The sequence below is a fragment of the Dermacentor andersoni genome, chromosome 3 (genome assembly GCF_023375885.2).
Source record: "Dermacentor andersoni chromosome 3, qqDerAnde1_hic_scaffold, whole genome shotgun sequence".
Classification (NCBI taxonomy): domain Eukaryota; kingdom Metazoa; phylum Arthropoda; class Arachnida; order Ixodida; family Ixodidae; genus Dermacentor; species Dermacentor andersoni.
Window position 1 is genome coordinate 188,664,992 of NC_092816.1, and position 17,615 is coordinate 188,682,606.

The following is a 17,615-nucleotide window of genomic DNA, read 5'->3' on the forward strand; positions in this document are numbered from 1 at the left end:
TCCTTGCGATAAGAAACATATGGTCACTCCAAGGGATTTTTACAGCGCAGCCATAGAGAAAGGATTTAACAAGAGCGGACACTGCCATAGAGAATAGCGGCCGAATCGACTGCAGCGCACCAAGCCGCCGACATTAATACCTGAACCAACCTTCGATTTCGGTTCTGGGTGGGCGCGTTTTCAACGCTAGCTGGAATGCGTTGAACCGGCTGCGCTGATAAGCACTGCATTTCTTTTTTTTTTTTGTTGTTGTTGTTGTTGCTTCTAATGCTCACCCGCGCGCGGTATTAGTGCGCAATAGTTGCACTGTTAAGTAAAAATGATTGCAAACGATCTCTACAAACCTCCTTTGAATATGTGCCTCGTGCAATTTCACGAAGAAGACGCATAACGCCTTGTGAAATGAGGAAATCTTTATGTTACCATAGATAAATGCTCTTTCCGGGCGTTTTGTTCATTCATCCAACGTCGTGGAACGACGTAAGCAGAAGTAGTTCGCGTACGAAGCTCCACCGGGCGACGTCAGCTGAAAAAAATGGCTGTGGCTTAGCTAAGGTTAAGCCCAGGATGCGAAGCATACTACCCTTTATTTTAGTTGTTGAACCACTGTTTAGCCTGGTGAACTGCTGTTTCTTGGCTATATTTGGTTCGGCTAGACAAAGAAACAACTCATGCTTTACTCTGCTTCGCCTTCAAGAGTGGAACGCGACAGCGTTCCCGTCGACCCGCCAAGGGGTGTAAGACAATGGGCTACGGCGCAGCGACTACGCGCCCCGCATTGGACGCGGTGAGCGTCGAGCAACGCAGCGTTCGGCGCGGCAACGAAATGTGCGCCTGAGCAAGCGACGCACGCCTGAGCCTTAGAAACAGCTCGTTTCTAAGGCAACACCGCATTCACTAGAGGCGCTTTTGTGCCGCTTTGAAGCATCGTACTCGTGGCTCAGTGGTAGCGTCTCCGTCTCACACTCCGGGGACCCTGGTTCGATTCCCACCCAGCCCATCTTGCAAGAGTTGAGCCAAAGCCACCTAGAAACAAGCGCAGCTGCTTATATACCGCCGCGAGCGACGGCGCGAGTTGGCGCCCCGTTTCTCCTCTGTCGTGACGTCACGGTGTCACGTGGTATGGCATGGGGTCACTAAAGGTCATTGAAGGCGACACCGCCGCGCCTGAGGAGCTGGGTTGAGCTCTAGTAATATGCTTCGCATAAAAAAAAATTAAATTAGAAGCATATGCAATTTTGGTTTTACCACTTGTTAGGGATAATGGAATTGGCAATATAGAGGTGAAACGCGCGAAAGTGGTGAATGGGCCTCATTACAAACAAGAGCAATTTGCTTTTACACACATGGCATAGAAAATATCCGTCTCATTCCAAACAGTGCCGTGCATACCACGAAAACATCCGCTCGGCAAGCATTCCCCCATTCACGGGCCTTGTATGCTGCACTTTAAGAACACAATGAAAAGGGCGACTGCACGTTTCAAGAAGAACATGGCTTCAACCCACGCGATAGTACACTACGTGTACACAGACAAATCCACAACACAGGCTCTCAAACAGAGAATGTTGGACACTCGCAAAATTCCTTCTACTCGCACTCAAGACAAATTCTTGGGTGAAAAGCCTGTTTTCAGTCGCTCGGAAGACAGAATTTTTGAGTTACAAATCCCTGGTGTTTGAGCTCTTTGGGGTTATCTTTTGCACGTTCTGCCAGCGCAAGCAACACACTCCCGTGTTATCACTCTTGGCAATCGGTCATCGCGTTTTCGACAAGCGTGAGTACCGTAAGCAGGCATATCTAATGGCGGGGCCATAAAAAAGCGTCCCAAACTTGTCCCACTAAGACTCGGTACACGCCAAACTAATTTCATAACCACGGCCGAGCTGCTCATTGCTGCGTCACGACAAGCGCGGCGAGTGTGCCTAAAAATTATCACAAAAGATAGAAAAATGAATTACAATTATGTTGGGGGTCAGAGAAAGCGTCACGAACTTGTCCCAGTAAGATTCAGTACACGCGAAAAAACTGCTTCACGTGGCCGAGCTGCTTTCCTCTGCATGACAACACCAGGCGGAGCGAGCGCGCCCAATATCTACCGAAATTAGTAACAACAATGTGGGATTCGCAGAAAGCGTCGCAAACATCTCCCAGTACGAGTCATTAACTCAAATCAACTGCGCCAGGTGGTTGAGCTGTTTTTCACTAACTGCGTCACAAGTACATAAGGAACGCAGGAATATGCTGGGAGCCCACGAAACCAGGCTAAATCCAAAAAAAGAAAAACAGGCAGACGGGTCGCGAACGCTCGCATGCACAGCGGGCCTCGCTCGCTTCGGCGGCGTGTGTGACGCATGACACATGCATATGGCGCGTCATTGGCCTGTCTCTAGGTAACGCAAGAAAAGTAAGTCGTAAAGTATAACTTAATTTATACGCACATATTTTTAGTTTTGCCGGGAAAGAATAGAAAAAATCAAAGAATATCTGTTAACTTCACTTCAAATGACTTTTTTCCGACTCTCGCTGCAACAAACGGTTGTCATTAATACTAGCGTGACGTACTTCCTGTTGCCAGTTTTCGCCCCTCTTGCTGAAATCCATGCTCTATGCTGCAGCTTTTAGGCGCCCGTTCCTGTGTTCAGCGTCGGCGCAACCGAGTGAACGAACATAGCGAAGGTAGAAAAAGCGAACGCTGAGCGCAGCGGGGAATTAAAGACGGTGATAGCGAAAACAGTGCGAGGAGGAAGGCGCAGGAGGAGGGTGCAGCGGTGTCATGAGGCGGAATGCGTAGCGCCGCGCAAAGCGGGCTCTGCGACGACTACCGCTAGGAGTTGGTGCCAGAGTAGCGTGCCGACGACTGTTCACCGATGTCATGCGGCGAGCGCGTCCACCGATACCATATGTGGAAACAAAGCACTGCATGAGCGAAAGTCTGTCTGCGGCTGCTGCTGTGAATCGCGCCCACGCGTCACCCACGCGCTGCCTCACGCGATCTCCCGCGATTAGCGAGGCAGTGCTGCACATCGCCCCGTTTCCGCACGACACTGATTGTCCGCGCCAGCCAATATATGGTTAAATAAAATCCCGCATAGAGCTGCGCTCAAACTTCGCATTAAGGAGTATCGTAATCGTCGGTGAGATTTTTATTACGGGATCGGTTTCATTATTGGTACAATCAATTGTCTATCGACCGAAGGAAACGCATTCTCTGCGATTCGTTCGTAACCAATTTCAATGTATTGGCGGCAAGGATCTATAATACAGGAAAGCCGACAGCAGTTTCTTTGAGTAGGTGAGCCCGTTGCGCTTAGAAACGCTCGCATGCAGCTCGCGTTTTCCCCATCATATACGACGCCACAGCGATGGAGCCATGCGCACGGGGAGAGATGTAGCACGCAAGTGTTCGCACGCGGAATTTCACGTCAACGCCAAACCGCATCCGCGCCACCTCCACTCCATTTCACGCAATAATGTCCAGGAGGCAGCTGTTATGCAGCGCCGGGGCGTCCGCTTAAAAGGCGGATGTTCGCGGGAACAGATGAAGCAGGGCAGAGCTGATGATGTTGAGAAAGGTGAGCCGTGAGCAGATGAGGGCGCCTCGTCGACGATTGCCCGAGTGTTGCGTCGAGTGAGTCGGTTTGGAATCGATGTGGCGTAGGGGAAGATACAAAGAGACATTTGAAGGGCCACGAGCACTGGTATTAGACAGTGCGTAGTTCATAGATGAACGTGGGCAGCTCACGGTGTAAGTTTAATATGAGACATCGAAAAGCCAGTTGCTTGGCGTAGCGCTTGACTCGCGGTTGTCATGAGCCTCTCGCGCTTCCACGTCTCCATAGTATTTGTGCTGTGATGCGCTGACACTTTCTCCGCTCAGTAACCCCTACGTGAACACTAACTGTAAACAGCAAACGCAATAATAGGTGCTCAAATGCATGGGCCACGTGCAGGGTGGCCTTACTTAGTGCGCTGACGTCGATGATGCTCGCCACGAGCTTGGTCACGTCATGCCTGGAAGCTGCATTCGACTTTGTGCAGCAGATCTGGCAAGTGGTGCCGTGGAGCATCCTCTTGTTCATCGGGGCCACCCAAGTCTCGTCGAAGCTACTGCAGGTATACGCACGCACGCACGCACCCATCCATCCACCCACCCACCCGCACACACACACACACACACACACGCACAAACACACACACACACACACACACACACACACACGCGCGCGCGCACATACATACATACATACAGACAGACAGACAGACAGATGCCACGCATTCACCTTCAGTATTTCTTGTTCATTAATGTGGTTTGTTGTACCCAACGTTTCTTTCGTGTGTAGCTGGGTGCTGATCTCCTGAAACTGTATTGTTTTTCGTTAACCGCTGGCATAGCGCTAGCAACACCCAGGGAGAAGTACTGCAAGCAATGCAGGATGCCACAATCTCGGCCGTTAAGGTGCCCACAACTTGCACTCTTCGTCCCGTAATTGCGCCACCGAGACACAAGCCGCGGCGGTCACTACGCCGGTGTCGGCGACCTATGACGACGCATTCTTCTATCTGGTAGAAGCGCTGCCGTGTCGTCGCTTTGTGGCGCTTTCTGGTCTTTCTGACGCTTTTTCTCACGATTTATAGCTCGAGCAGTCTCCCGGTTACAACTTCGACGCCCCCAAGGTGTGAATTAGAGAGTATTTCTTACAAGTAGATAAACGTGCTAATTGTTAAGGGGCATCTGATTGCTGCATAGCGTGAACACAATCAAGGGCGTAAAGAACCAACGAAGTTTACGCAAGGATTCGTAAGTCCATGCCAGTTAAGCAGCCGGGCCTCTCCACCGATCTTGTGCTTTGCTTTTAAAGGCGAAGATTTTTCTTTGCAAGCCTTTCCGGCTTCTTGTGACCAAGAGTGCTGCTGCGTAGCTGTCCTCAAGCCGAATAGGCCAACCAATCACAGAGCAGGAAGCGCGCCGCTGCATTCCACGACCAGATGGCGCTCGCATCCGTGCAACCGCGCAAGCCAACGTCTGTAGCGTTGTTTAGTAATGTTGGCGCAAGTGGCGGCGCAGACCGTGCGGAGCACAAAAAAAAAAAAAGAACCAGAAGGCTTGCCTTCGTACGTCCGCGGCAGCCTGAATAAAGCCTTCCGTGTCAATTGGTACGGAAATTCGATAAACACAAACTCGTGTTTCGGCTCTTTATGCACGCACACTAAGCTGCGCTGTATATAGATGCCAACTCGTTGCATTTGCGGCATCTTTAACAGCTTTTGAGTGGTAATGCCAGCATTGTAAACTGCGCGCTAACCTCGCCGTGCCACCGCGGTTGTATGGCGCTGCACCATTTTGCACCTTGTCGAATTGGCGAAGTGAACCTGCAGAACATCCCATATGTTTACTGTCACCTTTAGTCCATCACTCACACGCTCGTCCGCAATCTTCAGTAATCATAACTGTAATACAACATAATAATACATTGCGCTTGTAGCAGGTAGCCCACTTCCGGCATGCTGCGTGAGGCCTGGAAGATACAAATAAGATGGCCTTTTATTTCCTTTTAAGGAGCATGCGAAAAAGAAGAAAGCTTTTGAACTAATAATCAAACTCATGGAGGCTCATTCTCATCTCTGATGGCCCAGGATGTGTGAGGAATTTCAATGGCGACCCAACCATTACTGAAACCTCCGCACGTCTACGATATCCCACACGAGTTCTTGAAGCTGGTCTCCACGTCCTTCTAGGAGCAGTGCACAGCGGTCGAGACGCAAGTCCTGCTGGCCATCGCCAGCTCGGTGATGGCCGAATCGGCGGACAAGCGGGTGCTCGTCCAGGTCATGGCGCCAGTCGTGGTGAACATCGTGAGTGGAATGAAGCGATCGCGAGACCGTCACCTACACGTCTGGGCACACCCGGCAACGAGCACGTGTTAAGCGGAGTCTGCCTCAGGGGTGATGCGGCAGTGCCCTATCTGTGGAATCAGGGCTCCATTATAGCTGCATGCATCCTTAAACCTGATATAGATTGATCTCGCAACAAGATTCCCTACGCCACCGCTGCCGCCAGGGATGCCGGTGTAGTAGCAGTCCTAGTGGACTGAAGGGCAACTATAGGGGTATATGGTTCGACTATAGAGTTTCTTATAAAAATTACTAGAGGTGACATTAGCGCTAGTGACAGCTTCAAGTATGGTGGTTCAGTCAGCACGAGAATGGAGGCTAGCTGGTGGAGTCGTCTAGACTTGTTCTTTCTGGCGTCAAAAGGATTTCTGACTTTGCAAAATGTTTATCTAAACTAAATTTTGCCTTAAAAATGACATCATTTGCAGTAATCATGCCTGCTGCCTCAGATACTCTGTGCGTTATTTGTGCGTTGAGAAAAGTAGCATTGCTTCAAAGTTTAGGCTAATCGAGAAAAATGAAGTGTAAAGTGAACAAAGCCACAAGAAGTCTGAAAGCATCAGCAGGAAAATCAAACAAATTTTTGTGTACTAACTATCATTTCCATACAAGCTGAACGATCTCAGAGCTAAAGCTGCCTCTAGTAATTTTAGTAATACACGGTATGACTTAGACCACGTGGGTTAGTTAGACCATGGTCTCCTAGATTTGCGGCACACGTTGAGAAAAGCGTACTGCTCCCATAAACAAAACAAGAAGAAAGGGGCGAGAGAGAGAGAGAGAGACAGTGATAGCTCACCATGCATCCCACTGCTCTTCGTGAAATAATTCCTTTACGAAGAGACCATCGGTATGTGAAAGCACTGCTCCAGGTGATCAGCAAGATCGAGAGTAGTGCAGTCACCCACTACGCGCACCAATGAAGCCTCGATGTCGAGTAGTGCGGACGAAGGAGGCACCTGACAGCATAGCTAGACTACCGTTTGTCCTCGTCCTGTAGTCTCCTTTCGCATCCTTTGTATCCATGTCCTTGCCTTCGTCTTGCTCAGGCAGAACCATATCTCGGAAATCCGTCAACCGTGTCGGTGGAGCTTTTGTTCCTCGAGTGGATGTGATACCAATTGTAAAATGGTCGAGCGAGTTGACGGAGGACGTGCGAACATGCCGTTCTCGACGGAATTAGCTCCGGTCGGCCACACATCTTTCTTGATCACCCGCATTTTTTATATGTTTATGGAAAATAAGGTAAGCAAACGATAAACATATTGACGGAATCATACTAGGCGACGCGGCAATGCATCAGTGCGAAAAAGAATGAGCCAAAAACGATAAATGATGGTTATAAACTCGGAGTAATAGCAAACAACGACGCATGGCAGCGACGGCGGTTTGCCTGATGGCGTCCACGTTTTTGTGCCGTTGGTTCATTGGCTGTTGACATCAACAAAAGCAAAAATAAACGCATGTATAGAGAGATAAAAAGAAAGGAGGTGGATGCATAATGCTTTCCGATCAAGAATGTGTGCACCTCTGTGTGATCCTGCCATGTGATCCCTCTCCGCAGGCAGAGGTACAGCGCGTGCACCCGACCTATTACGCGATTCCGGTGATCGTGGGCGCCTCGTCCAACGTCATCATGCCGGCGTCGGCCCCGCTCGCCCTGCTGCACGAATTGGCGCGGGTGTCCTTCTGGAGGCTGGTACGTGTCCCACTTCCCACGTGGTTCACCGCAATTAGCTTTAACAGGTACTGGTTGTTACCACAAAAAAAAAAAATGTTTTGTTTTGGTATCTTCGTGGCATGGATAGCCATGTATACCCGGTAAATTACACTATTGAGAGCGCAACGAATAATTACGTTATCTTTCAATGTCCGACCTAACTGCGTGGATTATGCGGCGCGATCTCCCCAGCAAATGAGTGTAGGGGGGAGATCTTCATAGTATGCGTGGTATCCTTTGCAGTTGCTAATCTCTTAAATTACGTCTGTCTTGGTTTCAACGGTACAGTATATTCTTCATTGGTAATGGTCACAGAGATCATCTCTCCAATACTGTGCACTATATGAGAATTCCCCAGTGGGCAATTTCTGCCTTTATTTCCTTTCATTTACAGAACACAAGAATGACAGTAAAAATGAATTTGCGGGGTAGAGCGTCACTCTGTGCGTGGTATTCTTTGCAGCTGCTTATCCCTTAAAGTGCAGCAGCCTTGGTTTCAAAAATACAGTAAAGGCTTCATAATTCATTATTACAAAGAATGTTACGCACTATGTCAGAATCCCGCAGTGTAGAGTTCCCGCCCCAATTTTTTTACAGCGAAGCTGTTAATGGCTACTTTACCCACTGTCGGGTCCGCGTGTAGGAAAAAGAACCCCAAGAGAGTGCAATGCGGGGCTGACCCACGGCGGAGGTGCAGTTCACCGTTAAAGGGTCCTCATTCACGTCTTCGCTGGTCATCCTCCTTCACAGAGTGGAAGGGCACTGAGTATATTTAGGTTAACGATATTGGGTAGTTATAGTAAAGAAAAGCAGCATATCCAACGAGTTAGAATCTCTACACAGCGAGGCTTTGTTTGAGTGCATAAAGGTTTGAAACAGAGTCTGTTGTCCCCACAAAGTAGCAAGTAAAGGTGTCCCCACAAAGTGACAAGGAAAGGTTTATTCAGGCGCTGTGTAGAGGCTTATGCAATGATCCCGCCACCGGTGCCGCGGACGCGTACAGGCAAGCTTTCTGGTTCTTTTTTTTTTTTGTCGGCATGGCCGGCACCGCCGCTGTCACAGATGTGTGGAGGCTAGCGTCATCTGGTAGTGGTACAAGGAACCCAGCGGCGGTGATGTCGTGCGCGTCCACCGCTGTGTTCGGTCTCGCCTATTCGGCCAGGGAGGAGCCACGTCGCAGCCCTCACGGTCGCGAAAACTCGGCGAGTTTCGCAAATAAAAGCTTCGCTTTTAAAGCTATATGCCGCCCTACACCGAAATTATGCTTCCTAGAGTCGGTTAAACCCAGCTTTCTCTATAGTGCAGCAAATTTCATTCAAGTTCAAATCCGTGCGTCTGTCGACTGTGGAGAGAGCATTTCTGCCTGTCACATGCATTTGAATAGGAAAATCGGGAGTTAGCGCCGGATAATTCTTCCTCCTAATTGGTCATATATATATATACACTGATCAGTTCTCCTCCTCCTCTTCTTTTTCAGCTTCTGTTCGGCTTGCTCGCGAAGGCCATCGTCTTGAGCATGGTCATCGTGATGGTCAACGTGGCGGACAAGTACGGCATTCTCAGCGCCCAGACGACTCCAGAATGAGCCGCTACATTTTAAGGAGTCATATATTTCGTTTTCGCACTCAACTGCCATTTGCTACGTCGTAATGAGGAACGCAGATCTTTGCGCATGAACTGTACGCAACATTAATTTTGTTTTCTCTGTTACTGTGGCAACTTCGCAACTAGCCTTTTTGGAACACTCGCTGGTAATGCATCAGCTCCCCACACCCCTCCTCACCCTCCTAGTTTACAGGCGTTTCATATTAGTCTTTCCACCAGTATTGTTAACCAGTCTGTTTCTGTCTCGTTGGCGTTCTCTCTTTCTTTCCTTCCTTCTTTGTTTTGGTTCAATCGGACATTTCGTATCTTTTGAATGTGAGACGAGGTTTGCTGGACCTCGTTTATTATTTATTCTTTGTTACTGCACATAGTGAATATAGCCATCGGCTCTTCATTAGCGCTGCTTACATTACCACAGACTGTGCATCAGGACTGCCGACCCGGACAATCTTTCCGCGAGTCTGCTTAGCGACGGAGTCGGGTGTTGCAAATCAACTTGCTCTATTGCTTCCTGCGATGCCGCAGCGGTGAACACAATGCTACCAGGTGCAACAGGCCGCGTCACCGCAGCATGGTAACTATATATTGATTGCTACGGGAGACGCCTATGCCACCCGCACGGACCATCGATGTGTTGCATTGCAGTTGTGGTAAACTGTAAATTACGGCGGCGCAGTACATGTTAAAGTATAGTGAGCGTTTAGAACTGGATCTTTAGCGCGCGCATATATTCCATGATGACAATACGTGCACTTCGAAGTTTTTCTTTTGTTTTTTTGTTTTTTTGGTGGGGGAGGGAATTGGGGAACTTCTCATACGTAATTGTGACGCATGGAAGTACAAAACCAGGACTTGGACTCGAAGCTGGAATGTCATACGCACGCATTATATGCCCCAGGTTCGATCCCTGGAGAGTCGCATTTAAGCCGTTAGCGCCTCACGAAACGGCTCACGAAAAAAAAAATACGCATTTAAGGCCGCAGAAATTGGTGCACGGGGCCATTTCACCTAATAAAATGTTCTAGTTTGCATTGTCTCCAGGGGAAGCGGGGTGCGAGTGTCTTGTCTGAAGGGTTTCTTGTGTGTGCGGGCCGAACACTCGCCGCCAGCGACACCATGGTTGAACGTTACGAGGGAATGTACAGTAAATGTCTCTGCACAAGTGACAATGGCATACATAAACGGTCTGCGGCAAGTTCAAGAGACGCCGCCAGACTGTCGCACAACGTTGACACGCACGCAGTAGTATCGAGTGCAAATGAATTGTGGCTGCTGTAAAACTAGATTGTTTATTGCTTGTATTTGCAATAATGCCGTAACAAGCTTTGCAGTGAACTCGAGCTTTTCGGGATGGCGGCCCTTAAGGGATAACCCTCTATTTGTTTTATTTAATAATAAAAAACAAGGCAGAAGACAAGCAAAAAATTCCGCAAGTGCTCACTTCCACACGTCTCGTTCGATCTAGTCAAGATGCCGGACCTCGGACTAAAGAGGCGACAACATGCCGACTGGTGCCACTACCCATGCCGCTGTCCGTTCGTCGAACGATCCAAGCTTTCGGACTACGTATCTCGATTTCGAGAGAGTTGAAGGCCGCAGGTCGGCCATCTTGGCTTAGGATAAGTGACGCGAGGGAATGCAATGACTCTACTGTCATATGGGTCATTCAAGGGTCATCAGCGTAGTGAGTAATCATCGAAAATATCTGGTGTATAGGCGAAAGCGCGTAAAGGGACTGGAGGAGGAGAATATGTCACGAAGTGGGAAGAGCGTAGAGCTGGACGCAGCTCGAGACTAGCCCTTGCTCTCGGACTAGTTGGTTCATGACTAGAAGGGGTTTGATGCACAATATAAGACACTAAGCGTGGTTGCGATCGTAACTGATTTAATTAAGCGACGCTTCAATTCATATAGATAAGCTTATGCGTATAAGCTGCAGATATGCGCATAACAATATGAGCTACCTAAACGTGCTGACAGTAAATGGTACCTGATTGCAGAGGAAATAGAACTGCTTGGTGTAGAGCGAAATCACGCCACTGTTTCCCTAGTGCATCTTTTTCCCCTTCTACTGGTGTTAGTCTCGGCTCACATCAAAATTTCTCAACAAAGCTTTCGCTTTCGAAGCCAGCAGTGACGTTGGAAAGCCCGCCTACACGAGTCGAGATTAACTCGCCGTGATGGCTTAGTGGTCATGGCGGTGCTTTTCTAGGCGCGAGGAAACGGGTACAAATCCCAGCCACGGCGCGGCGCGGCCCGTGACAGTGCATTGGGTACACATTAAAGAACCCAAGGTGGTTAAAATTCCCAGTCTCCACTACAGCATGTCTCATAATCACATTTTCGTTCTGGCATGTAAAACCCCAGAATTTAACTTTTTTAAGTCTATAAATCTGGAAGGTGAGGCTCTCCTGAACGGCGTGTAAGCGCACGCGCTCTTTTGACATTTCCGAATGAGCAGAGTCAAACGGCAAAAATTATTTCCGCGCACGGTGGTGGCACAGCTTGGTACTTCACACAAGCCTGGTCGCTTCTCAAGAAACGTGAGGAGCAGGTCTTGAATTTCCGACAACGCTCCGGCGGGCCATTTTTCACTATCTGCACGACAATGCTTATCCTGGCATCTAATCATTCCTATCATTCCCATCATAGCTACTTCTACTGGCGGAGATATTCAAACACTTCGGGACAATGCAGCTGTTTTCATTTGCGGAAAGCTGCTCGCATAATCTGTCCACAACTGCACTTTCCTGCCTACATTGTGCTTTAGCGAATTTTTGTGACCGGTTGAGCTTTGCACTGGTGCTCTTGTCTAATGAGTCGAGGTCAATTAGGACTTCTGCAATAGCTACCTTCGCGACCTACTCCTTTGAAAACTGTGCCAAATCGTCCACAGTTGGCCTAGCCGCTTCTCTAGCCTTCCACTGGCACAGTATCTCGTTGCCCTATGTCCGGTCCTCATCAGTGGACACCTCAACAGCTACGCCACGGTCTACAGATCTGACAGCCGCCGTGAATGTACATTTAAGCTCACAGGGATTAGCCTCTCCTGTGCCATGGTCTGTGGATCCGGCTACAGCTATGACTGATTAGCCTCTCTTCCTGCCATCGCTAGAGCCGTGCGTGCTACGTACTACTGCGCAGCTGCCGTGCGCCACTTCTGCGGGTGCCTTACCTATCTGCTGCTTTGCCTGTTTCATTATTTCAATATTTCGTATTGTTCCGTAATCCACTCCTGCATTTTTAAGTCATCCTCCTGCTCAATCGCTTCCTGTTCTTTTAGAAATGGGTTGCCGAAGTATTCAAAGTATTCCTGATCACTGTTGCTTTCTGAAATGGCTCTAATTTCGACTTCTGAGCTGTTATCCTCTAACGCTATGTCGAGCTCCTCACACAACCGCAACAAGCTAGCTCTTCTCAAATTCGTGAAGTGCATAGTCACTACTTTAAGCTTTGGTTCGCCTATTCCAGAACACTTGCTGCGAAACGCGCCCATATTGCAATGCAAGTAAAAAAAAAAGCTACCACCGGTTCAATTCTGCTTTCCCAAGAGAATTCGAAGCCTGGAAAATATAACAGCAACCAAACCCCTATCCACCGAAGTAGCACCAAGTTCCCAAGTTCGTCGCCGTATCGAATCAAGTGCAGGCAGACGCAAATCCTAACTGATTAGAATTCCGGTATATCTGTACATCCCAATTACCTCCACAGAAGTATGAGGTCTGGCTTTAGCAAATAGTTCAGATCAATGCTGAAGGCTGGTTTCTGTTAAGACGCACTACAACCACAATATCTTTATGGGCAGATGTATTTGTTATATCGGTTTTTAACAACTCTATAGACTGAAAGATCCGATGACTCAAGCGCAAAGCCAGGCACTCATCCTGTACCGTGTGGTCATGATGCGCTGCGTTCATCCAGCCGCTTGTGAACCAGTTGCTGGCGATTGTCGTTGGCTGCAGCATCCATCTTGCCGAGTCACTGACGAATCAGATGATGGCGACTGGCGTGAGCTGCAGGTTCGATCTCAACGCTGCATGCCATCCGGTCGTTGAGACTCCTGGTAGAGTTTTGGCACGGAATCCTTCGTTCTATATGGATGAGTACGTCCGCGAGTAGAAGGGAAAGATAAATGTTTATTTTACAGTATTTATATATTGAAACAAGTAGTAATATTCTACTCGGAGCTCACACATGTCTGCACACTTTAGGACACCTCAGCACAATCTCTCTGCACCAATTGTCCGCTTCTAAAACGCTTTTCTTTCCTACTTCCCTACAGAAGGAAATTCGACGACCTTGTTGCCGCCAATCAGAAGTGTCGTACAATTAATAGAACTGCGCCTCTGATGTCCAACCTTCGAAGCAAGTACGAGACAATCCGGGGACAGATATCGTTCGCGCTCCTTCTGCGAAACAGTTCCCGCTCGTTACCACGGAGGGCGATGGACCCGGTCGCTTCTAGGAGAGCCGCTTGATTTCCCGTCACGGTCGGTGTCGGGCATTGCTGTTGCAGTCTGGGCGGCACTCGGCCAATCTAGCAATCAGCCCACTATGACTGGTGAAGAAATTTTCGGGCCACTCCAACTTCGCCAGTGTCACATCGAGAAAACAGCGAATACTCGCTATCTGACATGACGTGTGCACATTGCTTATACGTGATTAGACCGAACGAAAGAAAAATAATTATTTCTCATTCGACGCCTTTTTCAAACGCCTTTTTTCTCGACGCCTTTTTTTCCCCATTAGTCAAAAACTTTCGGCCTGCGCCCACTTCGCCAGTCTGTCACGTGACATCCCAATACCACGAGAACTCACTGCGTCAAAGGGACGTGTGCGCGTTAGAGATACAACATGGCGAACCAAACTTAAATATTTCCTGAATAGGCAGGGACTAGACCGTTCCGAAACAAATAAAAAATTACTGCCCACCGATTGCTCTGGCACTGGCTACTCGGAGCTGCACGGGAGCTTGGATTTGTTTGCGTGTCTGTGTAATCTTATTGAGCCCTTTTGGCAGTATACGACATCGCTCTGCCAACTCTTCTTCGCTGAGAATCCGCTTCATCGGCGTTTTTATCCTTCCGTTGCATGGCGCGGAAATTTTGTACGAACCACTGCAACTTAACCAAAGGGAAGCGGACCAATCGCAAGAGCCGGCACTACCCTCCTGATCCGGTTATCTACTTTCCCTGCCTTGGCTCGACCCTGTCGAAACCCTCTCCACTTGAGCTCTTCGCCTCTTGTCAGCCAATCGAACACGAAAAACCGCTCAATGAAGGCAAAGCCATTCGCTTTAAAAGCAAACGAATTTCAAAGTGCACTGCAGTCTACAGACAAGGACTCACAACTATGGGCCGTCCAGCAGGCCCGGGGTGCGCTCGAAAAGCACAAGCCTCGTGACCCACTACAAACGGGCCCAACGGGGCTAGTGCAGAGTAGAGTATAACCCCGGGTCGACGCTTGGCCAGCGTCACGACTCGTTAAATCGTCGTTTGCCGGCACTTTATTAAAGTTATTCCTATCCTATCCATCCTAAAGCAAACGAAAGTGATCCCCAAGAAATGAGGAGAGCTTTTCTTTGGGCTCTTGAAACAACGCGGCGCGTTATAGCCCAATGCTTACATCGGTGGTTACGCATATTTCACGTGACAAGCGTGGAATAAAAACAGGTTCCATAGTTTTACGTTATAGGGCACCAGTTTTCCTCCTCAGCAAAAATAAAGGGGCTAGCTTCCTCGGGGCGTACGATTGTTCCGGCGAAAACGCCTCTCGCTTCTGTCTTTTACTGCCTACAAGCTGTTTGCTTCATTCGCCAGGATTGTTAATGTAATATGGTATACAGAAAGCAACGAGCTTGTTTCTCCTCTTGAGACAGCATACGCAACCGACCAGCGGGGAAGAGCGTACGCTACAAGCCGAGTATGTTGCTGTATTGTGTACCGTAAGTGACTCAGCCCGACTCGCTTGGCTGAGAAGCAGTCGAACATCACCGATAGTGACGTGCTCGCCACAGGTGGGAGGATGGTTTACGGCGCACACTTGAGGTCGGGAGAGGAGGTGAAGCGGCAAAAAAAAGTAACAAGAAATGAAAAAGTCGCAGTTTTGCCTAGCGTCTCTCGGTTGTGTGATCTTCCTTCGTGTAATTGCATTTTACTTCGCTATTGCTAATAATGCTTGGCCTTGCCGACGAAATTGCAACCTGTCCCTTCTTTTTCTTTTATTTTTTTACTGTGAGTTGGAGTATAAGCTCTGCTGCGCATGACTGTATTGATTTTCATTTCGAGTGAATGCGGCTTGACCTCATTTCGGTTATTGAGTAAACTACACGCTGTAAAATGTTTACAGCATTCAAGGGCGTTTTCTTGTCGCACTGGTTACACCCTTACCATTAGGGCCTCACAAAAATGTATGGAGACCGACAACGGAGCTCTAACTAAACGTGCGATGATAAAAGACGTAGTTAAAAACAATGTAATGATTCCGACAGCCTTGCGCGCACAGAAATATCGACAAGAGAATTTCGCAGGGAGAGATATGAAACTCTGCTTACCCGCCTCCCCCCCCCCCCCCCCCCCCAATCCCCTTCTTTGGTGAAGCTCAGGAAAGGGCGGGGGCATTCCTGCGCCGTTATAATTGCCGCTTAGGATCTTTTTTCTATATATCTCTTCCTTTTACTCATTTAGGCATTATGACGACATTGTAGATAATGTATATCTCATTGAACACTGAGGATCACGAAGTTGTCACCTTCCATTGTCGGTATTGTCATCTTTATTGATGTTACCCTCGTTGTTGTCATCTAAATATATTTCTAACCATATTTCTAAATGTATTCTAAAAGGTCTCTAAGCATATTTACTGATGAGCAAGGGGTGCCGGAACTCTTGCTAGCGCGCTAAGTGTCTGACGAATGGAGAAATGTAGGAAAATGTTTGGAATGGATGGTGGTGGGAGGAATAACACAAAAGGGTTTACAGCTAAACTTAGAATTATATCGGGGTCACCAATATAAGCCCCAAACAACTTTTATGTTCCTTATCTCTTTTTTTTTGCGCAAGCAATGGGGCTTAATTATTGCAAGATGTTCAGTGCGTGTGCCACTCTTCCACACGCGACGTGCGTGTACTAATGCTACGCACCTTGAAGAGGATGAGTAATCAAGTAAAGTGATCGAGCTGCTTAAGAATTTTAATTACGACAGAAGTCTAGTTACGTACGCAAATATAGAAATCCAAAATGCCGAGGAGCAAGGCATGCCACAGCTTGGTGACACTGGTTTCGTTTGACAGCCGTGGTCCGCGTGGCCTAATGGATAAGGCGTCTGACTTCGGATCAGAAGGTTGCAGGTTCGAGTCCTGTCGCGGACGTAGCACTTTTTTGTTCGAAAGTAGATTTTTCTTATGTCGGGGGGGGGGGGGGGGGGTGCTCTTGTCTGCTTTTTCACAGCTGTATCAGAGTAGCACAATGAAGAAAGTATTTAATGCCAGTATTCATTTCAATGGGTCTAAATTTAAGCCGAGAGATGCAAAAGCGCGGCCATAACGAATGAAGCTTGTCACACAATGCGATAGGAAGAGATATGCTATAACAGGCCGACAGCTCAATCAGCGGACGCATTGTATTGATTTTTTTTCTTTTTGTTTTCTTCTGCATGTAATAGCCTAGAGTGACACCGGATGCTCGAAGTGCTGTGCTAAAAAAAAAAAAAGAAGCGATGAAGGTTGTTAATATGTATTTGTGCCGTGGTTATCTCTCGCATAGTCTTGCACCGCATACTTCTTTCCCATATCGGTTTGTCCCGCGCAATTTCGTCCCATATAGCTTTGTCCTGCATACCACGCCTAGTCAGCTTTCGTTCGGCACATTTTGTTGCGTGAGACTTTGTTCCGCATATTATAATCACTCGTACCTTCGTCCTGAGTAAGTTTGTGCCACAAAAGCCTCGTCCTACATACTTTTGCCTACTTATTTTCATCCCGCACATTTCTGCTGTGCGATAATTTTTGCCGCACAGTTCTGGCTGATACAGTTTGTCCCGCATAATTTTGTGCACCATGCCATTTATGCACAATGCTCTTTTCGGACGTTTCAAATTTTCAGATTTATTGCAGTAATGTTGTGGTTGCGCGAGTACAAAAGAACTATCACGATGGCGTGTCCCAAAGGTAAAAACTGTCAAGGGGACACCATAATGAGATATATATTTGATGTTAAATATCAACATGCAGCAGTAAGTTGCTTACATACAATATATAATATTTAAACAGAACATTTTATACAACGTTTCGGAAGTTTACTCCATTCTTTCTCGATGCTCATTTTTAAAAATTTTTATTAATTTTTTTCTGTGTGTGTGAGTACGTCGCAATTAAGCGACATGGTGGTCGCCATT

General features: G+C 48.0%; 1 non-coding gene across 1 annotated transcript; it reads left to right on the forward strand.

Annotated features, from left to right (window-relative positions):
- Positions 1–16,517: 16,517 nt before the first annotated feature.
- Positions 16,518–16,590, forward strand: TRNAR-UCG (transfer RNA arginine (anticodon UCG)). Its single transcript has one exon. It is a non-coding gene; the product is annotated as a tRNA-Arg (tRNA).
- The last annotated feature ends 1,025 nt before the right edge of the window (positions 16,591–17,615 follow it).